Here is a 25,108-nt window from a genome sequence, read left to right on the forward strand (position 1 = left end):
CCAAATTAGGTTTCACTAACACCTTATACAACTTCAACATAATATCCCATCCCCTGTTCCCAGTAGTTTGATTTATGAGGGCCAGTGTGCCAAAAGCTTGCTTTATGATCTTATCTATCTGTGCTGCCACTTTCAATGAATTATGGCCCTGTATTCCCAGATCCCTCTGTTCTACCACACCCCTTAGTGCCTTACCATTTACTATGTAAGACCACCCTGGCTGGGCCTCCCAAAAGGCAACACTCACACTTGTCTGCATTAATTTCCATCTGCTATTTTTCAACCCATTTGTCCAGCTGGTCCAGGTTCCACTACAAGGCATGATAGCTTTCCTTGCTGAACACTACATCCCCAATCTCGGTGACACCTGCAAATCTGGTGATCCAGTTAACCACATTGTTATCTAGATCATTGATATAGATGACAGCCAATCTCTACGGCACTTCACTAATCACAGGCCTCCAGTCAGAGAGGCAACCATCCACTATCACTCTCTGGCTTCTCCCACAAAGTCAATGTCTAATCCAATTTACTACCTTATTTTGAATGCCAATCAACTGAATCTTTTTGACCAACCTCCCATGTGGGACTTTGTCAAATGCCTTGCTAAAGTCCATGTTGACAATATCTACTACTGTGCCTTCATCAAGTTTCCTGGTAACTTCCTCTACAAGCTTGGTTCAACATGACCTACCATGCATGAAGCCATGCTGACTATCTCTAATCAGTCCATGTGTACCCAAATATTCATATATCCGGTCCCTTAGAATACCCTCCCACTACTGATGTCAGGCTCTCCAGTCTATAATTTCCTGGTTTATTTTTAGAGCCTTTTTCAAACAGTGGAACAACATTAACTATCCTCCAATACGCTATTATCTCACCTGTTGCTAAGGATGATTTAAATACCTTTGCTACCTTCAGTTTCTGCACTTCCCTCCCATAGGGTCTTAGGGAATACCTTGGGATTTATCTACCCTAATGTCAAGACAGCAAACGCATCCTTTGTAATCTGTATAGGTTCATAACCTCACTGCTGTGTTACCTCACTTCTATAGAATCTGTGTCCACTTCCCGAATAAATACGGATGCCAAAAAATACAACTTAAGATTTCCCCATTTCTTTTGTCTCCATGCATAGATTACCATTCTGATCTTCCAGAGGATCAATTTTGTCCCTTGTAATTCTTTAGCCCTCAACATATTTGTAGAATTCCTTTGGATTCTCCTTCATCTTGTCTACTAGGGCAACCTCATACCTTCTTTTAGCCCCCCTGATTTCTTGCTTAATTGTTCTCATGCATTTCTTATATTCCTCAAGTATCTCGTTTGTTCCTACCGGCCTATACCTTTTTTTCCTCAGCCAGGGCCTCAAAATCTCTTGAAAACCAAGGTTCCCTAAACCTGTTATCTTTACCTTTTATTCAGACAGGCACATGCAAGCTTTGTACTCTCAAAATTTCACTTTTGAAAGCCTTTCTCTTATGAAGTACACCTTTACCAAAAACCAGGCTGCCCAATGCACACTTGCAAGAACCTTTCTGATACCATCAAAATTGGCCCTTCTCCAATTTAGATCTCAACCAACAGACCAGACCTATCCTTTTCCATATTTACTTTCCATGTTTAATGGCATTATGATCACCAGACACAAAGTGTTCCCCTACACAGACTTCTGTCACTCCTGTCTCATTCCCTAATAGCAGATCAAATATCACACACACCCTTGTTGGGACTTCTATGTATTGATTAAGAAAACTTTCCTGAATACATTTGACATATTCTATCCCATCTAGTCCTTTTATAGTATGGGAGTCCTAGTCAAAATATGGAGAGTTAAGATCAACTAATGTGGCAACCTTATGTTTCTTGCAACAGTCTGCAATTTCTCTATATATTTGTTCCTTTAAACTCCATGGACTGTTGGGTGGTCTATAATATAGACCCATTAATACAGTCGTACCTTTCTTATTCCTCAGTTTTGCCCATAAAGCCTCACTAGACAGGCTCTCCAGTCTGTCCTGACTGAGCACTGCCATGACATTTTCCCTGACTGGTAATGCCACCCCTCCCCATTTAATCCTTCCTGTTCTGTCATGTCTAAAACAACGTCCAGCCGCTGTTGTTGGGAAAATGCTGGAATCCATTATTAACTGGTAATTGCAGGATATTTGGAAAATTGAAGGGAACAGACCAACAATCAACCTAATTTGAAGAGAAGTGGGGTTTGAAAGATTTAGTCATGTTCTTTGAGGATACAACAAACAGAGTGAATAAAAGGGAATCAGTAGGTACAGTAGGACATAGAACATGGAACGTAGAACATGGAACATGGAATGTAGAACATGGAACATGGAATATAGAACATAGAACATGGAACATCACAGCACAGTAAAGGCTTGTCAATCAATGTTTCCCACCCACATAGCTCTCCATTCTTTTTCAGCCATATTCTTTTTCATTTAAGAGTCTCTTAAATGTCCCTAATGTATCTCCCTCTACCACCAGCCCCAGTTCCACTTACCACTCTCTGTGTTTAAAAAGAAACTACCTCTGACATTTCCCTATACTTTCCTCCAACCACCTTACAATTATGCCCTCTCATACTAGGGGTAGTGTATTTGGTGTTTCACTTGACTTTTGATAAGGTGACACCTATGAGGTTACTGCACAAAATAAGAGTGCATGGGCCTTGGGTGATCAGTTGACATAAATAACAGAAAACAGGGAGTCAGGATGAAAGGGTCATTTTCAGATTGGCAGACAATACATAGTTGAGTGCAATAGGAAACAGTGCAGGGACTTCAATTATTTGTAATCAATATTAATAACTAGGATGAAGAGACTTGGTGTCCTGCAGCAAATTTGCTGATAATACAAATAGGTAGGTTATTAAACTATGAGGAGGATATAAGAAGCCTGCAAATGGGCGTCAAAAGGTTAAATCGGGGGTTAAGAAGTTGGTAGCTAGAGAATAAATGTAGGAAGATTGAATTAACTAACTAAATCTAAGAAACAAACCTCAAGGTTGTATATGGTGTCATACAGTATATGCACTTTGATAATAAACTGACTTTGAACTTTGAGAATAAGATTATCCACTTTGGAAGGAATGAGGAAAAGAAAAAACAAATGATTTTTTAAATAGAATATGTTGCAGTATGAAGTGATCTGGTGCCTTGATACATGAAATAAAAAAGGCAGCAAATAATCAGAAGAGATAGTGGAATGTTAACCTTTATTGTGGGAGATTTAGAACATAACATTAGGAAAGTATTGGCATAACTTTGGAGAGAACACTGACTAAATAACTCCTGGTGTTACTTGATTTTTCTTTATTTACATTGGAGACAATATAGAGTAGGTTCATTAAATTGAATCCTAGGATCAGGGCATTGATATTTAAGGAAAGATTGGACAGGTTGCACCTAAAGTTGGTGAAATATCGAAAAATAAGAAGTTTTCTCACAGAAACACGTAAGATTCTGAGGACAATAACAGGTGGATGTTGAGAGTATGTTTGCCCTAAAACCAGGGACACAGTTTCAACAATAGGGATCACTCATTTCTGGACTTTAGAAGAATGACGGTGGATCTCATTGAAACCTATCAAATGTTGAAAGGCCTAGATAGAGTGGATGTAAAGAGGATGTTTCCTTCGGAGGGGGAGTCTACGATCAGAGGGCATGGTCTCAAAACAGAGGCATGTCCATTTAGAACAGGGATGAGGAGGAATTTCTTTATCTAAAGAATGGTGAATCTGTGGAATTCATTGCCACAGATAGCTGTGGAGGGCAGGTCACTGGGTGCATTTAAGACAAAGATTGATAGGTTCATGATTAGTCAAGCCATGAAAGGTTGTGGAGAGAAGGCTGGAGAATGGGGTTAAGAGGGAAATGAATCAGCCACGATGAAATAGTGGAGCAGACAAAGTGGCCCAAATGGCCTAATTCTGCTCCGATGCCTTATGGTCTGACGGATCATTCACTTCAGATGGAAATGAAAATGAATATCTTCTCTCAGAGGGCCATGAATCTTTGGAATTCCCTAATCAGAGAGTTTTACAGGCCAAGCCACTGGGTATAAACAAACACAGATTGTTGATTGCATTTAAATGTCAGGGTGTCAACAGGCAGTAGAGAGAGAGAGGGGGGGGGGGTGGCATTGAGGCCAGGATTGGATTTGTTGTTATGTTATCAAATGACAGAGAGGGTGACTGGCCTGCTTCTGCTCCTGTTTCTTATGTTCACGTGTTCCCATGCACCTGCTACATCATAAAAACCTTAACTCAGTGAGGCGCTTCTGAAGATTTAGGGAATTTGGTATATAATGAAACCACAGCATGCAGTTGATGGATGGAGGGAATATTGAATGTTTAAAGGTGTGGGAAGATTGTCGAGCAGAAGAGATGCTTGGCCTAATATCGTGATAAAAACTTTGTCTGATTAGAACTGCATATTCCTAGGCAAATCTGAAGTATTTCATCTTCTACCCTAGACTCTACTGCCTATCCTATCACACTGAAAATATGATTGAAAATCAGGCTGAGTGGTGCCACAACAACAACCTCTCTTAATGTCTCAAGACCAAGGAAGTGATTATTGACTTCAGGACGAGGATACTGGAGATCCATGAGCCAGTCCTCATTGGGAGATCAGAGGTGTAGATGGCAACCATCTTTAAATTCCTTGGTATTATCACTTCAGAGGATCTGTACTGGACCCAGCACTTAAGTGCAATTATGACAAACTTCTATAGATGTGTTTGAAGAGTATATTGACTGGTTACATCACAGCCTGGTTTGGAAACACCAATGCCCTTTGATGGAAAACCCTACAAAACGTAGTGGTTACAGCCCAGTTCATCATTGGTAAAGTCCTCCCCTCCAGCGAGGACATTTACATGGAGTAATATAGCAGGAAAGTAGCATCCACTATCAGCAGCCCCTGCCACCGAGGTCACACTCTCTTCTCACTGCTGCCATCAGGAAGAAGATACAGGAGTCTCAAGACACACACTACCAGCTTCGGGAACAGTTATTGCCCCTCAAGCACCAGGTTCTTGAAGTTCATTCAACTTCACTTGCCCCATCACTGAAATGTTTCCACAACTTATGGACTCACGTTCAAGGACTCGTCATCTCATGTTCTCGATATTTATTGCTTATTTATTTAATATTATTATCATGTCTTTCTCTCTTCGTAGTTGCACAGTTTGTTGTCTTTTGCACATTGGTCTTTGTCCGCTCTGTCGGGAGTGGTCTTTCATTGAATCTATTATGGTTTTGGGATTTATTGAGTATGCCTGCAAGAAAACAAATCTCAGGGTTGTATATGCACTGTACTTTGATAATACATTCAGGCCAGAAAAAACTCCACTTTTGATCTTCCAATGGCATAGATAACCTCAATAAGTTGCTGATGAGTTAGCAGTTAGTCTGTACCTTGGTCTTTGAAGTGCATTAGTTAGTATTTCTCTGCTGCTGCGGGTTTAGCTGGATATCTGCTGTCAAGATCTCCTATAAGCACTGTCCAGAAGGTATCAGAGTGTGGAAGGCACGTACATCCCTGCAACGTACAGGGAATCTCAGCAGTTGCTGCATGCCCTCTTGAAGATGTAGAGGCCACAAGGCCATCTTTCATTTCCTGTTGACTGACACTTTGAGTGAAAGAGATGTGCTAAAACCTAAACTGGTTCATCCCCACTAGATTGATTAAAACTGGACTCTATACTCCATAGGCTGTTTCTTGGGGGATGTTTTCTGTAAGGACCAACAGGCCAAGTCCTCCAGTCTGCCCGGAATACACTGGCAATCCAGAAGGTGGTTCTGCCCATGGTGGAGTCTTACCAACTGCCAAAAAGGATGTACTCAAGCAAGGTGCAAGGTAAGCAAAAGAGCAGAAGAAGGGAAAGTCAGTTCATACAAATAGAGACCAAGAGGGATAAACAAACATGGAGGCGTAGAATGATCAGCTGAATGCAGATCAAACCTTAGCCAAGGACAAAATAAACAGCAATAGAACTCACTTGTTAAACCACTTACAGAGTGCTCGATAAGCAAGTGAGCACAATGAAAAAGTACTGTTTGGGCAATTGTATGAAGCAGCAGATGTGGAGATCAGTGAAAAGAATGTCCACCAACAAAATATCTACTCTTATAGGATGAGTAACAGTGTTTTTTTTTGCCAAAAAGCTAGCAGTAAGCCAGTCGTAAAGTGTTTTTGCAAATGCAGGAGATTATGTGGAGAAAGGGCACGGTCTAAGGTCCTTTCACTACTGGGCATTGAGGTGCTGAGTGCTGTGGGGAATCCCTTCAGGCAATGGAATGCTGCATCACCCCGGGGGCTAATGAGTTGCAACGGTGATCGGTAATAACATCTTCTCCTCACTGACAATCAACACAATGTCTCGATCCACTCTCCCTACACCCACGACTGTGTGGCTAGGCACAACTCAAGCACCACCTGAAAATTTGCTGATGACACCACTGATGTCAGTAAAATTTCAGATGGCAATGTAGGGGCTTACAGGAACACAACAGATTGGCTGCTTGAGTATGTCGCAACAAAAACCTCAAACTTAACATCAGCAAAATCTTCACGATGGGCAAGTCAGAAAAACACATACTGGCCTCATTGAGGGATCAGGGGTGGAAAGGGTGAGCAGATCTAAGTTCCTGGACATCAGCATCTTGGAGGATTTATGCTGGGCCCAGCACATCAATATAATCTCAGGGGAAGTGTGTTATCACCTCTACTTTGTTAGGAGTTTGAGGACATTTGGTACATCACTGAAGACTCTTACAGATTTCTATAAACACATGGTGGAGAGCATTGTGACTAGTTGCATCACAGCCTAGTATGGAGCCTCGAATGCACAGGATCACAAGGGGCTGCTGAGCTTTACAGCTCCACCATTGTCACAGCCCTCTGTACCATTGTGGACTCCTTCACGAGGCACTGCCTCAAGGCGGTGCTGCTTCAAGAAAGCAGCATCTGTCATTGGGACCCTCACTGTCCAGAACATCTCCTCCTCTCATTACTAATATCAGGGAGGAGGTACAGGAACCTGAAGCCTCACACTCAATGATTTAGAAACAGCTTCTTCCCCTTTGCCATCAGATTTCCGAATGGTCCATGAGCCCTGAACACTACCTCATTATTCCATATTTTTTACTATTTATTTATGTTTGTGATTTATCAATTTATGTCTTTTCACTGACTAACTGGACTCTGAAAACTCATACTCATTCCCCAATCATAATTTACTTTATCTGTGCACAAGGAGAACAGCATGTCACTATACTGTTCCAAGATCTGAACAGGTAAGTGCCATTTTTATACAGAACTGACTAGTGATTATAGATTTTAAGCATTTGGTAAACTGTGTGTTTGAATTCCTTACTTGTGAGATCTATCACCATTCACAACACAGATGTTAAAAGTCAAAAGAAACTATAAGCTGACAACTAATGATACTATGATGTTAGTAAAGTATTATCCTTTAGTTGGTGTGTGTGCCTTGGATCCTTCCATTATATTGTCTTGAATCTGTAAAAAAAAGTCTCCAACCCCCTTGCTGTGCAAAGGGAAACTATGCTCTTCAAAAGTCTTTTCTTGCCTGGGCTGCCTGCACTCCATGTGCAATCTATTCTTGCCTGGACATTATGTTAACCCTTGTCTTGCTGCAACTTCCGCAGGACAGCTGCTACAAAACAGCAAGTTTCACTTCATATCTCAGTAATAATAAATCTGGTTCTGATTTTGTTTCTGGTTTGTACAGGATAAAGATGTGCTAATGCTACTGAATCTATGGCCAAATGACACTAAAAGTGTAAAATTGTCTGCATTGCGTTTCATCTTTTATTATTAAGGATGAAGTTCATTTTTGAATTATAAAAGCTGTTTGCATCTTGTTTACACTTGGTTTTATAGAGCTTTTGGGAAAGACTCCTGTGGGAGGCCTCCAAGTCACCTTGCATGTGATGCACAAGAGGACTTAGCTTATGTGGTATCTTTAAAAATGTGTATGACATAGAATAAACTGGTCATAAAAACTACAGAACATTATCTATTAACTATGCAATTTTCCATAAATAGTAAGTACATATTTTCTGTGAATATCATTATTTTACCAAAATTAAGTGTTTTTCAATGTCATTCTTAATTCCAAAATGACTTGTGGTTTAGAAGTAAATTGTATATAGGAAGGCAAATACTTAATTAAGTTCTTTCTATGGTTGATCATTGTTTTGAGAAACACTAGTAGTTGTGTTGTGACCACCAGCTTACATTCTTCGAGGAATGTTGTTGTGGAAGGCTAATTTCCTGCAGTTTGGCAGGGTATGTTGAACCTATGCCCTATTAATCGATTTGTAATCCAGAGAGCGGGAAGCGCACAATCAAATATTGCTACGATGATTGTACATTTTAGTATCAATTGTTTGGCGACAATAAAGTATAAAGTATTAGTAGTCCATTCACATGCATGTGGGGCAGGTTAAGTGACAAAAAGGAACTGCTGTGAAGGAAAGAGCTAGGTCATAGTTAATTAACATTTTTCCACTTAAATTAATGCATTTAATTGTTTGGCTATTTCTGGTGAAAAATTATAACTTGTAATTTTATTTTTTCAGTAGTGTAATTTATTTTAATAGTTTTTGAATGCTGGTGAATATTTCCAATTTGTGGGCACGTGGCCAAGTGGTTAAGGCATTGGACTAGCGACCTGAAGGTCATGAGTTCGAGCCCCAGCCGAGACAACGTGGTGTGTCCTTGAGCAAGGTACTTAATCACACATTGCTCTGCGACGACACTGGTACCAAGCTGTATGGATCCTAATGCCCTTCCCTTGGACAATATTGGTGTCGTGGAGAGGGGAGAATTGCAGCATGGGCAACTGCTGGTCTTCCATACAACCTTGCCCAGGCCTGCACCTGGAGAGTGAAGACTTTCCAGGCGCAGATCCATGGCCTCGCAAGACTAACGGATACCTTTATTTATTTGTTTCCAATTTGAACAGTTTTGACACCATTTAATCCTGGGAGCATGCCTTGGCTGACGCTATTTACAATGGGAGTGTGCTATGTGTCATGCCGGCTCTGGTGTCAAGTCAGCTGGATTTGCAGATGAGAAGATCAGTCCTAATATAATTTATTATGTACATGGCAGGGAGGGAGGCAGTGAGTGCTGGAAGTGCATCACATCCAGGAAATACCATGACAACAATTTCAATTAAATATAAAGCTTCATATTTTAATATAAGAGGATAGAAGTCATGTTGAAATGGTAGAAAAGAACCTGCAATTATTGGATGGGGTTAACCATGGATATTGTGTCCTAGCTGTCTACGTGATATGCAAGCCAGAGCAGTACGATGTGGAGAGCAAGCGGTTGCCCCTGCAGCAGGTTCCCTCTCTCCATACAGCTGATGAATCAAAAGGAATGGCAGAGACCGATATAGCTTGGCATCAGCGAAGCTATAGGAGTCGTCAGTCAGCATTGAACTCAAAGTAGGACTGCCTTAGGGACTCTAGCTCTGAATTTTTCCTTACGGTTTACTCTGGAAGCCTTCCCAATGAGAGGGTATAGCTGCAAGGCAGTGGAAGTTTAAGATCAGAGTTTTCCTTCTCCTTGATGAGCTGCCAACCATGGCTGATGAGCCCCATCTGCCCGAAGTGACTGGTTTGACATGCCAGTAACCTGCCTTTGCCCCTTCTCCTGTCAGTAGAAATAGTTCCACCAGGCTCAGTAGCCAAGCTACACATGAAAGTCAAGTTAGTCCTGATGAAGGGTCTCGGCCCGAAACGGCGAATGTACCTCTTCCTAGAGATGCTGCCTGGCCTGCTGCGTTCACCAGCAACTTTTATGTGTGTAGCTTGGTTATTTGGCATCTACCCATGCATGCTTAAATGTAGACCTTTCCACCTGGTTCCTCTCTGTTGCAAGTCTTTGTGGAAGATCCAATAAACATCCTTAATTTGTCCTGTGATTCAATTGTGAAAGCACTGTGCTTGCAACGCAATCATTAAATTTAAATCTTATTCAGTCATGAGTAAGCATAATTATGGCTGAGCTATCTATCGGGCTCTGAAAAGCTGATTCTGGAGCAACACAGAAATGGGAGATTTTTAATTAAGATATTTTTTAAAATTGTTTTTGTTTTTCTCTTTTTGTCTCTTCCTTGGCATGAGATGTTTGTCCATATTTGCATTTTACTTTCCAAACTATGATTTAAATGTGTTTAATATTTTGAGCTATTTATTTGCCATTTTTCTCATAAATGGGAAGGTTTTGTTCTGATCAGTCAATCAGCCTGCACGTTGTATTCCATGTAGGTTCACAAGAATCTCTTGTGGTTGGTGATAAATATTCTATAATATCAGAATTGAGAAATAAATTCTAGAGCAAGTTTTTTTTTAGAATACAGCAAAGGCCCTTTGCCACTGAACATAAAATCTAGGCCAATATTTTTACATCAGAAGTACAAGTTCATAAGTCAGAGTTTCATATCTTAAAGAGTTCCTCCAAACCTGATACTCAAATAAAATATTCAATTTTCTTATTTAATGACAATGGAATTTTGCTCTTTTAAAATGAGAAAATATGGAACAACAATGCTATCTAAATTTTTGAGCTGGAAACAGCCTTTCAGATTTATAGTTTTCTGGACTTACAATTGAAGGAATCATGTATTCTAATTAGCCCATTAGAAGCGTAATAGAGAAGCACTGAAGTTTTCTGTTATGTTTAACAAATGTACACTTGGATTATCCAATAAAGAGATGACTGAACATTATACCTTAACAAACACAGTCAATGCTTCGTAAACTCCAGGAGATAAGGTATCAACAAGGTTGGAAAAGTAATATGCCACATTAACAGGAATCAATTAAACCATTCTTTTCCACGTTTGTTATGAAACAGTAAGTGAAATAAAGAAATCTATAGAAACATATTGGTAGCTAATTTTGTTTTACAAAAATATACACTCATTTATTGAAAAATAAGGACCTGTGAACAATTGGGAGCACTTAGAGAGTGAGAACACAGAGAAATGAACCTCAGATAGAGAATGTTGGAGTTCTGAAGTGCACAACAGAGGGGAAATTCCAGCAGGTGAGTGAGGCATGTTCTCTACTGCTAAAGGAAATGGAAAGAAATGTGGGGAAAAACAATAAAATCTGGGCCGGTATTCATAGATGAATGACTAGTATAGGCAGAAATCAAATTAGCTGAAGTTGGAGAATTGAAGATTAAATCCAGAAGGCAGAAACATCACTCCCCACCTCTACCCCATATTTCCACCCACCAGTCCCAGATCTTGATCATCTTATTCCCTCAGATTCCAGCTGCATCTCCTGGTATGTCTTTCAGTTCTGCATTTGCAACTCCTACACTTGTATGTCTTTATTGTCTATGTTTTCACTCCCTCCCTCCTCTCCTATTCACTCACTGGCCAGATGCTTTGTTTACAACTTATCCCATGCTCACTCCAGTTTTGCCCTATCAGAGACATCTCCTACAATTGCTTAAGCTTTACAAAGAATCTGACAATCTGACATTACCATGCTTACTTTATTTGGAGATACATATGCAAACCCAGTCGGAAACAGATTTTGGACATCCATGATTTTAGATCTGAAATCTGGCTGATGGCTTACGAAAACATTGTGAACCCCTTTTTCTTCATGGAATGGAGACATGGACAACTTTTAGTGGACTTCTCAAAGCAAAGAGCAGTGTCATTAAATTTATATGTGCATGATGTTAAATATAAATTCAGAGGACAGGCGAACCATTGTGATGATTCTTTCCCATGAAAACATTACAAGCATTAAAACAATGACCATCTAACATCATGCTAGAGGAACGCAGCAGATGAGGCAGCAGTTATGGAGATCCAACATCAAATGCAAGCTGAACTCTAGATTCCCAAACTGTTTTTCTCAGAGCTCAGTGGTGATGGAGAAAGCATTTCAAGGACAATCTCAGGGAAAACATAAAGAAGCAAAAGTGAGCTGTGGGAGACCATCATCCTAGACCAATCCAGATGGGCTTCTGCAAGAATCTCAACACAATGAAACAATGAAGAGCAACAGGACACGGAAAAGTGAGAATGACAGAAAGAGCATTTGTGGAGGAGAACAACAAACCAACCACACCTATTCCATTCAGAAATAATCATTTTCAATTTAGTAGAATCTGCTAACTTCATATTGGACTCATCCATCATCTTTGGACTCAGTGTTCAATGGTTTAACTTTAAAATCCTTTAAAAACAAACAAATTTTTCACCTTGAGGGATTGTCAATGAGTAAACAATTGAAAATAAGTGGCAATGGAATTATTTTCACTTTGATAAAAATTTGGTTAAAAAAAGTACAATACCAGACTCACTGTGAGTAACATCAGAGGGAATATAATGTTGTCAGAGCTCTCTTAGAAGTGATAGTTTTTTTTTGTTCCCTGTTTTAACTGTGGGGGAAAGATCAGAGATACCTTCGCATTGCTATGACCAAACTAAAGTTCTGCCTAAATTATCCGAATTGCATTTTGTTTATTTTTGTTGCTATAATTAGTGGCCACACAAATATGCACATACTATATTTGTAATGTGGGTAACTGAATACAGTATTGAGATCCATACATGGCATTCAGAGCGTGTGCCTTCAGTGTATTTTCTGATTGGCTAGTGGAGATATTAATAGGGACAAGTAGCAGGAAACTGTTTCTAGGTAACCACCAAATACAAATACATACAAATGTGCTCAGTTACGTAAATGCCCTGACGCACAATTTTAAAGGAACACTCCAGATTTTAAACAATGCGTAAAAAAGACATGTTTTTCAATTTTTCATATTAAAACTAGTTTTGTAATTAATTTAACATATTACTAGTAACATATGAGAAAACTGGGGTTGATTTAAGGTGACATTGGAGTACTATCAACATGGCTCTAATTATCTTGTGGAATGAACTTCAAAAATTTCCAGTAAAGACAGACAAAAATATAGAAAATTAGTACTTTCTTTCTTTCCAGTTGTCAGTAGGCCAATAGCAGGCATCAACCATAGCCAGTTGACTTTGCACCATACTGAACAAATATCTGTGTTTAAGAGCCAGAACCCTCCATTTTAACTTTATTTTGGTAGCTAGTTCCTTTGACCTTAGTGTCTCAGAAAGAAAGGAAACATTACCACATCTTATAACCCTTCAGCTCTCCAAGCAGTCGACTCCATAACACCCACAAAAAATGCTGGAGGAACACAGCAGGTCAGGCAGCATCCATGGAAATTAATAAACAGTTGATGTTTCACAGTTGATGCTTCGGGCCAAGACCCTTCCTTAGGACTGAGAAGGAAGGGGAAAGATGCCAGAATAAGAAAAGTGGGGTGAGGGAAGGGAAAGGAGGCTAGCTAGAAGGTGATAAGTGAAGCCAGGTGCATGGGGAAGCTCAAGGACTGGAGAAGAAGGAATCTGTTTGGAGAGGAGAGTGGACCACAGAAGAAAGGGAAGGCGGAGGGGACCCAGGTAGAAGTGATTGGCAGGTGAGAAGGGTTAAAAGGTCAGAGTGGGGAATAACACATTGCTGCTATACTATGTCTGTCGGTCTTTCACCCTCTGCCCTATATAGTCGTAGAACTCAATGGCTTGAAGTTGTCTGGAAAGCAAGAGTCAACGTGTGCCATGACTAGCCACTCAAAGCACTTCATGATGATAGATATCAGAACTACTGGGCAGTAAATGTTAAGGCATGTTACCTTGTTTTTGTTGAGTACTGGGATGACAGTGGTCTTCTAAAATTTGTACTCAAAGGACTTTTTGAGAAAGGGAAGTGATATCATGAGACATATATGGTCTGGAGAGAGGAAATGACATTACGCTTATGTTGATGCAAAACTACGTTGGAAAGTGCGTTATGAGCAGGAAGCAAAGAGACGTCAGGCTTAACTCAGCCGTTATTGGGGGAAATGGCCTCTAATATAGAGAAGGTATTGTTAGGTCAAATAGAAACATTGCTGAACTAAGTTGTACATTTTTGAATTTCCTCTCCCTTAGGTGAGATGTGGCTGCCAAGTAATTGAGTGTTTTATGGATTAGACTGATAAATATTTGGATAAAGAAGAAATCAAGATATATGGAAATTGGGTGGGAGAACAAATTGAGGTCCAGGATCAGCTATTGTCTATTTATTGGTGAAGCAGGCACAAAGAATTATGTATCCAGCTCCTGCTCCTTTTTTCTGATGTCTTCAAAATACTTATGGAGAAATTCCTGAGCATATAGCACTGATACTTTAATACTTATGTTATTGCATGACCATGTATTTACCAGACTTCAAGTTGAAGGTCATGGTGCCTTATCTATCTTTTGCTATTCATTTGGCTGAAGACAGGTGAAAGTAAAAGTGTCCTTCTGTCCAGTACTGGTCAGTGGAACTGGAACTGAGAATGCATTATTTCTCCATTGTTCAACATTGTTATCTAGTCTAATTAATAGTGTTGTTGTGGTTTCTCTCTGCGCCTTGTGGCACATCCAGCATCAACCTTTCCATTTCCTTAGCGTTTGTCTGGTTTTTGTAATGCCTAGTTGCTAGCTTGACGCTCAACCCAGCGCAAATGGAAAATGTGTGAGGAGCCAGCAGGATTCAAACCTCGAAGTTCTGTGCAGGTGCCTCGACACCACCAGCTGGCAATTAGCACTGTATTGATCCCACTATCCAGCAAGGTCAAAACAGAGAGAAAAAAAATGAAAGAATGAAAAAATCATTTTAACTCAAAGCAATGGACCTCTTTGGAATTTTTGTCTCTGAGCTTTCTCTTCAATATTTTTAAACTTTTGTAAGTAATTCCCCTCCCATGGTCAAGCAAGTGCTTAAATGAAAAAAGAATCTCTGAAAATTTTTTGAGATAATAAGAGCTGAAGTAAGGCAGTTAGATGATGTTATGATAATAGTTCATCTAATAACTATTCATCTCTACCAACAATGACTAGTAAAATATAAAATTATGCCTAATTTAATAATTTTGCTGGTTTATTCCCTAAAAATATTATTTAATCTCATTCAACTGATTTGAAAGATGCCTGTTTGGATATTGCATTGTCTTTACAAAATATATATCTCTTTCTAAAAAAAAACCAATAAATGTAACCATTGCCAAGAAAAACAAAAGATAGAACCTCAGTTGTAAACGTTCATGGTTATTCACATATAAATTGCTGCCAGTATCATAACCTTACCAAAGATTCTCCAGAGCTGCTGTTGAAAAGATGTATTAAATCTGGGAATAATTTAAATGATTATTGCCAGGTGTTAGCCTGAAACCTTTCAATCGTTTTAATGGTTAGTAGATGTCAACGCAAAATTTTGAACAGTTGTAAGCAGTTGCTCATGGTCTAGGAGAGAGGAGGAAGAGGAGTAAAGACGGTGGCCGCTGGAGTTAGGAATAACAAGAAGATGATTCATATGCAGGCAATTAACTGGAATTGGAATGGGTTTCTTGTTGTGAAATGTACTGAGATACAGTGAAAAGCTATCTTGCACACTGTTCATACTGATCAGATCATTACACAATGCATTGATGTAGAACAAGGTAAAACAATAACAATGCAGGATAAACTGTAACAGCTACAGAGAAAGTGAAATGTAGGTAAACAATAAGGTGTAAGATCATAACGAGGTAGATACTGAGGTCAAGTGTCCATCTTATCATACTAATAACCCAATTAATAGTCTTATAACAGCAGGGTAGAAGCTGAACTTGAGCTTGTGGTACGTGCCTTTAAAGACCTTTAATTGTATTGAACGAAAGTGGGTTAGCTGGTCATCAGTATGAAAGTGGCTGCATAAGGGTGTGAAATCTCAGTCTGATATCTATATGGCTGAGATCCAACTGGTGTGGGATGCTCAACTCCTGCCAACATTTCAAACTTTGAATAGAATGTTTTTAACCCAACAATGGTGAATTCTAGACATTTACCCAAGCATGCATGCCATAAATCTTTTTTGTGTGACCTTATTGTTACTCAGATTCATTTACATCAGCAATCTGCAAACCATGCAAGGGTCTGTACAGATACCAGCTTAAAATAAATGGCTGATCTGTCTGAGGCAGGTTTCTGAAACTCCCAAGCTAGCTTAACTTTGAAGCACATGACCCCGCTGTTCAAATGTAACTGGTAACCTTACAGTAAATACAGTGGAAATTTGAATGTGATTAATAACCTATATTAAAAGTATAGGTCAACATTAATCGATTATCAGCTAGGTACTGGGATAGTTACATTTCTTTCTGTCCTCAGTGGCCCTTTGAAATTGAGGAACAATTATTTATGGATTGATTTCTTATTGAAATGCACACAACCCACCATTATTTAACCATGAGGTGAATTAACTACAGCTAGTGAAGACCGGAAAACCAAATATGAAGATATTATTTCAGAACTCAGATTTTATCACTAGTTTTCATATTAATATGCAGGTCTCTGCATTCAGCAAAGGCTCCCACCTAACACAGGGTAGACTTCAAAGTCCTGTCATTTCAGCAGCATCCGAGTAGTACACTATCTGTAGTGGCTTTCATGTCATGCTGAACTGAATTGACTTTATTGCTTACATCCTTCATATACATGAGGAGTAAAAATCTTTATGCTATATCTCCATTCAAATGTGCAATGTGCAATTAAAGTAATTTATAATAAATAGTAAGTACAACAGGACAGTCAATATAACATAGAAATACAGTTGTGTCAGCATGAATTAATCAGTCTGATGGCCTGGTGGAAGAAGCTGTCCCGGAGCCAGTTGGTCCTGGCTTTTATGCTGTAGTACTGTTTCCCAGATGGTAGCAGCTGGAATAGTTTATGGCTGGGGTGACTCAGGTCTCCAATGATCCTCCAGGCCCTTTTTACACACCTGTCTTTGTAAATGTCCTGAATAATGGAAGTTCACAACTACAGATGCGCTGGGCTGTCTGCACCACTCTCTGCAGAGTCCTGTGATTGAGGGAAGTACAGTTCCCATACCAGGCAGTGATGCAGTCAGTCAGGATGCTCTCAATTGTGCCCCTATAGAAAGTTCTTAGAATCTGGGGGTCCATGCCAAACTTCTTCAACCGTCCGAGGTGAAAGAGGCGCTGTTGTGCCTTTTTCATCACACAGCCGGTATGTACAGACCACGTGAGATCCTCAGTGATGATTATGCCGAGGAACTTAAAGCTGTTCACCCTCTCAACCTCAGATCCATTGATGTCAATAGGGGTTAGCCTGTCTCCATTCATTCTGTAGTCCACAACCAGCTTCTTTGTTTTTATGATGTTGAGGGAGAGGTTATTTTCTTGACACCACTGTGTCAGGGTGATGACTTCCTCTCTGTAGGCTGCCTCATTATTATTTGAGATTAGACCAACCAGTGTAGAGTTGTCAGCAAATTTAATGAGCAGATTGGAGCTGTGGGTGGCGACACATGGTGGTGAGGTCGGGAGTGAAGGGACAAGGGTCCCAATCTTTGCAAGGGAATGTGCCAGGGACTGAGTGCAGTTGACTGGGGGTGGGAGGGACACAAGCAGATCAAGAAGTCATGTAGACAGTGTTTCCTGTGGAAAGCAGAAAGCGTTCAAAGGGGAGGAGTTGACTGGGGGGGGTGGTTTCATATTACAGAAATTTCAGTACTATTAAAACATTTAAACAAAAGCACGTCTTGTAAGGTGGCTCAGTGTCTCAAGGTGTCTCAGAAACATCAGTCTCTATGGTAAAGGAGTCCCTGAACTGCCTTTCACTGGCCTTACGGAGGAATTCAAGTGTTCTATGGTGCGTCTACAGATGACACTCAAAGACTCTCATGACAAGACCGTCAGTAACGCAGCACGGACCTTATCAACTGGGCTGAAATGGACCCCAGCTGATGCGGTGCAGCAAGCAACAGCAGCCCTTAGGGATAGAGACATTGTGGGGCAAGTCCAACAGGCAGGGAAGCTTTGCTCTGGCAGCCAGTGGACCCACCTGACACATGGCCACAATTCCAGAGCAAAGGAAGATGGTTGGCGAGGAAGTGTGGTGACAAGGAGAGCCAGCGAGAAGTGCAAAGGCTGACTCTGGCTAAGCAGGGAAAATGGATGCAGTGGAAACGCACTGAGAGGAGAAAAGTCAGCTGGAAGGACATATGAGAGACGGAAGCAAACATACTGAGCTTTCACATTGGAGCTACATATGATGTGATTCTCTCACACAAAAGCCACCACCAGTGGTTCAGTGAGGACCCAGCTTGTGCCCTGTGCCCAATTCCAGCAACCCTCCAGCATATCCTTGCAAGTTGTAAAACCAGCCTCACACCAAGGCAGATACACCTGGTGTCACAACCAAGTCTTGAAGACTCTGGCAGCGGCAATAGAGACCAAGAGGATAATAACTAACCCCTTGTCCCCTAGAACGACTAATGTTCTGACACCAGCAGCATTCATTCGGGTAATCTCGCTCCTAAGCCAGAAACAGGACAGATGAACGTGGCCCGTGATTGGAAAATGCTAGTGGATGTCAATAAACCACTCACTTTTCCACCGGAAATTGCTACCACCAACCTTAGGCCAGACTTGGTTCTCTGGTCCAATTCATTACAGATCGTCTCACAGTCCTGTGGGAGGATTCGGTGGCTGAAGCAATGAATGCCAGGGGCTATGCAATGCAGATCTAGCAGCTGAAGCTCAGCAGTGGAGCTGGAAAACCAAAGTTTGTCTCATGGAAGTGGGTTGTAGCCACATCCACCATCAAACTGCTGAAGGAGCTAGGGATCCATGGTCAGACTCTATGGCAAACCATCAGAGAAAGAAACAGTCACTGGCTTTGAATCAAGTGAGAGGACCTCTGCTGAGCTCCATCATTGTCGAGCCCTCCGGAGATGTAGTGGGCTAATCAATGAAACATCGGGGAACGAAACCCATGTGCCAACCTTGTCCCACTCCCAACATCTAGGCAGTCTCGAGCAAGTGTTCACGACCCATTAGCACGAGGAGTGTTAACATGTTATCCTGTGTTTTTTTATTTTTTTTCAGTCACATTCTTGGTTGCAGGAATACCAATCCCAAGTCACAGTTCCTGCAGAAATTACTTCTGAATTTAACAGTTTTCTTTCAGCTCCTTCAGGTGGATTTTGGTTTTAACCTTACTGATAGGCAAGCGATCAGTAATTCTTTAGCTACAAAGGCAAACTACATTTTTAAGAAGATAAATACATAACTGGACCACTTCAAACAGAGCATACGACAGAACACAGAACATTTCCAGGCTTAATGACTCGATGACCTAGTGAGCTCTTTTACTTCTCCATTCCACGCCCAACTATCTGGCTCTGAGAGCTGGTCTTCATACTCATAAACTCCTTCCCCCGCTTACCTTGGTCACATACAGAAGTTTACATTCTTGCCATGTTTCCTCATAGTACAGGATACCATTCTGGCCTCTTCAGTCAATGCTAGCTCAGAGTGCGGAGTTACTCAATGTTCCTATACGCTATTCTCTCCACACTCCGATCAGTTCCTCCAGTTGCACCACACCTGCAAGTGTGGGGCAATTTATACTGGCCAGTTAGTGTCATAGAACAATACAGCATGAATACTGGCCCTTCGGCCCAATGAGTTCATGTCAACCACGTTGACCACCTAGCTAGTTCCAATTTCCTACATTCATCTCATATCCCTCCAGGCAAGCCTCCTTCATTACCCTATCCAAGTGCTTCTTAAAGGATGCCACTCTACCTGCCTCAACCACTTCCTCTGGGAGCTCATTCCATATACTCACCAACCCCTCGCTGAAAAAATTGTCCCACGTGTCACTTTTAAATCTTTCCACTCTGACCCTAAACCTATGTCCAGTATTTTTGGACTCTTCTACCCTGCCATCCACCTTATCTATGTTTCTTATAATCTTGAACAATTCTGTAAAGTTGTCCCCCCCCGCAACTAGAATTGTTGGGGGATGGGAACCAAACTGAAGAGACTAGGGAAGAGGAGGTTGGCTCACAAACAGAGAAAGCGTGTAGACATGTGGATAGTCAGGGGCTTTTTCCCAGGGTGAAATGGTTGGCACGAGAGGACACAGGTTTAAGGTGCTGGGGAGTAGGTACAGAGGAGAGGGCAAGGGTAAGTTTTTTACTCAGAGAGTGGTGAGTGTGTGGAATCGGCTGCTGGCAATGGTGGTGGAGCAGATACGATAGGGTCTTTTAAGAGACTTTTAAATAGGTACATGGAGCATAGAAAAATAGAGGGCTATAGGTAAGCCTAGTCATTTCTAGGGTAGGGACATGTTCGGCACAACTCTGTGGGCCAAAAGGCCTGTATTGTGCTGTAGGTTTTCTATGTTTCTATGTATGACCTACAGAAGGCTATTTTAAGAGCGATAAAACAATTCTGATCGAGGTTAAAGATGGAATCGAATGCATATCGGCTCTGGCAGGGTTTGCAGGCCATTATTTCCTACAAAGCAAAACCTAACATCATGAATGGCTATGATGCTTCACTCCCAGACAAGCTCACTTTGAAATGGAGAATAAAACTACATCTGTGTGAATTCCTGCAGTATCTGATGATCTTGTAATCTCTGACTCAGAGGCCAACGTCAAAATATCTTTCAAGAGATTGACCCCCCGCAAAGTATCAGGCCCTGTTGGTGTACCTGGTAGGGCTCTGAAAACCTATGCCAACCTACTGGGCGGAGTGTTCAACGACGTCTTCAATCTCTCACTGCTGCAGTCGGAGGTCCCACCTGCTTCAAAAGGGCAATAATCATACCAGTGCCCAACAGGAGCAGGGTGAGCTGCTCGATGACTATTGCCCAGTTGCACTCTCACCTACTGTGATGAAGTGCTTGAAAGTATGGTCACGGCTAGAATGAACTCCTTCCTAATCAAGGACCTGGACCCACTGCAGTTTGCCTCTCTCCTCAATGTTCACAGTGGATGCAATTCACTGGCTTGCCACTTGGCCTTAGATCACCTGGACAATAGTTAAAGCTACATTGAGCTGTTGTTTATTGACTACGGATCAGTGTTCAAAACAATCATGCCCTCAATTGTAATCACCTGGCCCTCTGTACCTGCCTTTGTGATAGGATCATTGACTTCCTCACTGGGAGATCACAGTCTGTGTGGATTGGAAATATCATCTCCTCCTCGCTGACAATCAACACTGGTGCATCTCAGGGGTGTGTGCTTAGCCCACTGCTCTACTCTCTCTACACTCGTGACCGTGTGACTGGGCACAGCTCAAATGCCATCTATAAATTTGCTGAAGACACAACTACTGTTGGCAGAATTTCAGATGGTGACAAAGAGGCAAGACAGATCAGCAGGTTGAGTGGCATCGCCACATAAGCCTTGCAGTCGATGTCACTAAGATCAAGGAACTGACGGTGGACTTCAGGAAGAGGAAGTCGAGAGAACACATACCAGTCCTCATTGAGGATCGTTAGCAGAAAGAGTGAGTAGTTTTAAGTTTCTGCTTATCAACATATCTGAGGATCTATCCTGTGCCCAATATATTGATACAATTACTGCACCAATTTTCAGACTCTCTGCCCCGAGCAGCCCCGAATGAATCTAGTGAAATATCTCCAGCACAATTACAATGCAACTGATTAATCCTCCCCCTTAAAGTAGGCAGCGTCACATGCTGGGGATTTCCCTGCTTCACCAGACCTACTAGCACCACAATCCAGAGTTAGCTCATTGGTCATGTGGAGGTAGTTTCGGCTTTCTTACAAAACTTGCTAATATTTGGCTATTATTCTTTGATTGGAGGAATGAGTCAATGGACAGTTACATAAACACAACATTCCCCAGACTAATCATAGATCATCCTTACATAACACCTTAATACTGCAAAGCTATGAAATAAATTACTCATCAGTCTGCTAAAAACACCAGGAAGATTATCTATATTTCTTTATTAATTCCTTTGGAGATGTATTAGTTCTTTTTAATTTGGTTCTGTTCCTATCTTGTACTTTTTTGTCTGGGGGGACGTAGGGGAAATGAAGTGGATGAATGGGGCCTCCCCTGATTTCAGTTTTTGAAGATCTCAGTACCTTTTGCATTTGGAGAAATGCCAATTCTTATGTTTAACACTTCTCATGGAAACAGTGGCCAAGTGTCCTAACAGCTTTCAATACAAAGTTCTCATTCACTGAGCTGTCCTATGATTATGATTTCTCAAGGATCTAAGAATTTTGTTTATCAACTGCTTCTATCACACCCTTCTGATACCAGAGGATTTTCCCAATATCTAACCTTATAACGAATTCCTTGTGTAATTCACTTGAAACGTTCAATGAAATGCCTCTATATTGCATATAAATCCCACATTAACTGTTAATATTTACAAATAATAATATTGTGTACACGCACATATTGGTTCAGTTCAGAAGATTTCATCTCATTCATTAAGAATCATGTTCAATCCTTCTTATTTAAAATTATTGTTTATTTATCAGTGTTAGTGGCTTCAGGGTGAGACATTTAATTAGGGGGAAAGTTTTCCCTTTGTTCACTGAGAATCAAACAAAGTCCATAAGTATTCAGAGAGAGATATTAAGGAGCTACGCATGTTTCACTCAGAAGGATGAAGGAAGTTTATAAACAAGAAATTCTTTAGATGTTAGAAATCCAAAGCAACACACACAGAATCCTGGAGGAGGTCAGTGGGTCAGGCAGCATCCATGGAAATGAACAAACAGTCGACGTCTCAGCTAGGCGCTTCTTCAGGACTGGATAGGAAGGAGGAGGATCCCAGAATAAGAAGGGGGGGGGGAAGAAGGAGAGCTAGAAGGTGATAATGAAGCCAGGTGGGCTGGAGATGAAGGAATCTGATTGGAGAGTGCTGCATAGGAGAAAGAGAAAAAGGAGGGGCACCAGGGGCAGGTGATAGGCAAATGACAAGAGTAAGAAACCAGAGTGGGGACTAGAAGAAGACGGGAGGGGTAGGGAGAAAAATTACTGGAAGGAGAAATTAATTATTCATGCCATCATGTTGGAGGCTACCCAAATCGGGTCATTTAAGAAACAAGCCACGGGAAAGATGGATAGTATTTGTGACTCCTTTAAAATTTCAGCTTCACCATCATGACCGATAATATACCTGCCATATTTTTAGAAAGCACAGAAAATTCCTGCCAAAATCCTTTCCTTCATTCTGCCTTGTAGAAAAAAAATTGGATATAGCCCATCAATTCATGTCAAGCTCTCATATCCCAAACATTATGATATTTTCTTCACTGACACCTACAAAAAAATTTACAAGGAAACAAAAGTTCTACATTAATCAGAAATAAATCTTGACTTCCACATGCTTTTTAATACACATTTTCAACCCTGTGCACGAGGATTCAAGACTTGAAAGCTACATATTAGACAACATTTTGAAAACTTTCATCTTGAAATAGGGTGGCAGAATTGTGTAGCTGGTAGAACCCCAGCCTCTAATGTCTAGTAACCCATGTTCAGTCCTGAACTGTAATGCTTGTCTGGGTGGAGTTTGTCTGTTTCCCTTCTACCTGCTCACACATGTGTTTCGGTAGCTCAATTTGTCATTAAATTGCACATGATATGAATGAGTGGTGGGATTAATGTGAAAATGCATAGATTAGGTTACAAGAAATAACATCAAACATAGTGGCAGAATTAGGCTATTCAGCCCATCAAGTCTGGCCCACTATTTGATCATGGCTGATTTATTTTCCCTCTCATCCCCATTCTCCTGCCTTCTCTCCGTAACCATTGATGCCCTAACTAATCAAGAACCTATTAACCTTCAGGTGTAGTGTAGAGGTTAGTGTGACATTATTACAGCTCGAGGCTTCAGAGTTCAATTCTGATGTCATCTGTAAGGAATCTGTACATCATCACCGTGGAATGTGTGGGTTTTCCCTGGGTCCCCTGGTTTCCTCCCACAGTCAAAGAGATACCAGTTTATCAATAGACTACAGTAATTAGTCATTGTAAACTGTCCTGAGATTAGGCTAGGGTGGAATCGTGGGTTGGTGGGTGGCACGGATTGAAGGCCATAAGGGCCCACTCCACACTGCATCTCTAAATTAGCCTCCACAGCCACCTGTGGCAAAGAATTCCACATCACCACCCTCTGGTTAAAGAAGTTCCTCATCTCTGTTCTAAATGGATGTCATTCTATTCTGAGGCTGTGCCCTCTGATCCTAGACTCCCTCATTATTCAAAATAACCCCTCTGTGTCCACTCTATCCCCGTGTCTCAATGTTCAGTAGGTTTCTCCGTGATTCCACCCCAGCCCCTCATTCTTCTACACTCCAGCAACTACAGGCCCAGAGACCTCAGATGCTCCTTATAATACACTAAACCTTTCATTCCCAGGATCATTCTTGTAAACCTCCTCAGGACTTCCTCCAATGCCAGCACATCCTTCCTTAGATATGGAGCCCAAAACAGATCACAGTGCTCCAAATGTGGTGTGACCAATGTCTTACAAAGACTCAGCACTGCATACTTGTTTTTATATTTTAGTCATCTGGAAATGAATGCTAGCAATGCAGTTTCCTTCCTTACTACTGACTCAAACTGCAATTTAACTTTTGAGGATCCTGCATTTGGACTCCGAAGTCCCCTTTCACCTCTGATTTCTGAATTCACTCACTTTTCGGAAAGTAGTCCTTGCCATTATTCCTTCTAACTTCTACGTCTTTATTCCTTCTTTTCTGATTCACAGAGCGTTCCTAATTCCCAACAAATACATCGTGGGAGATTGGGATTGCTCTTTAAACCAGTAGGGACTCAATGGAATAAACAACTTCCTTCTGTCAAATGCCATGCTCCTAATTAAACTGACACATAGCACACTTTTTTTGTCAGTGTGTCTTTTTTCTCTAAAAATAACTTTTAATATTTCTTTTAAGAAACAAAGAATCGAAATAAACTCGATCAGTTCCTATTTGGGTTAAGTGAATGCTTTACTCCCTCTCATTAGTCAGAAGATACAAAAGCCTGAAAACACAAACTACCAGGATCAAGGACAGCTCCCATCCTGCTGTTTTAAGACTAGTGAACAGTCACCTAGTACAACAAGATAGACTCTTTACCTCACAATTTATC

Source organism: Mobula birostris, chromosome 8 (genome assembly GCF_030028105.1).
Source record: "Mobula birostris isolate sMobBir1 chromosome 8, sMobBir1.hap1, whole genome shotgun sequence".
Taxonomy (NCBI): domain Eukaryota; kingdom Metazoa; phylum Chordata; class Chondrichthyes; order Myliobatiformes; family Myliobatidae; genus Mobula; species Mobula birostris.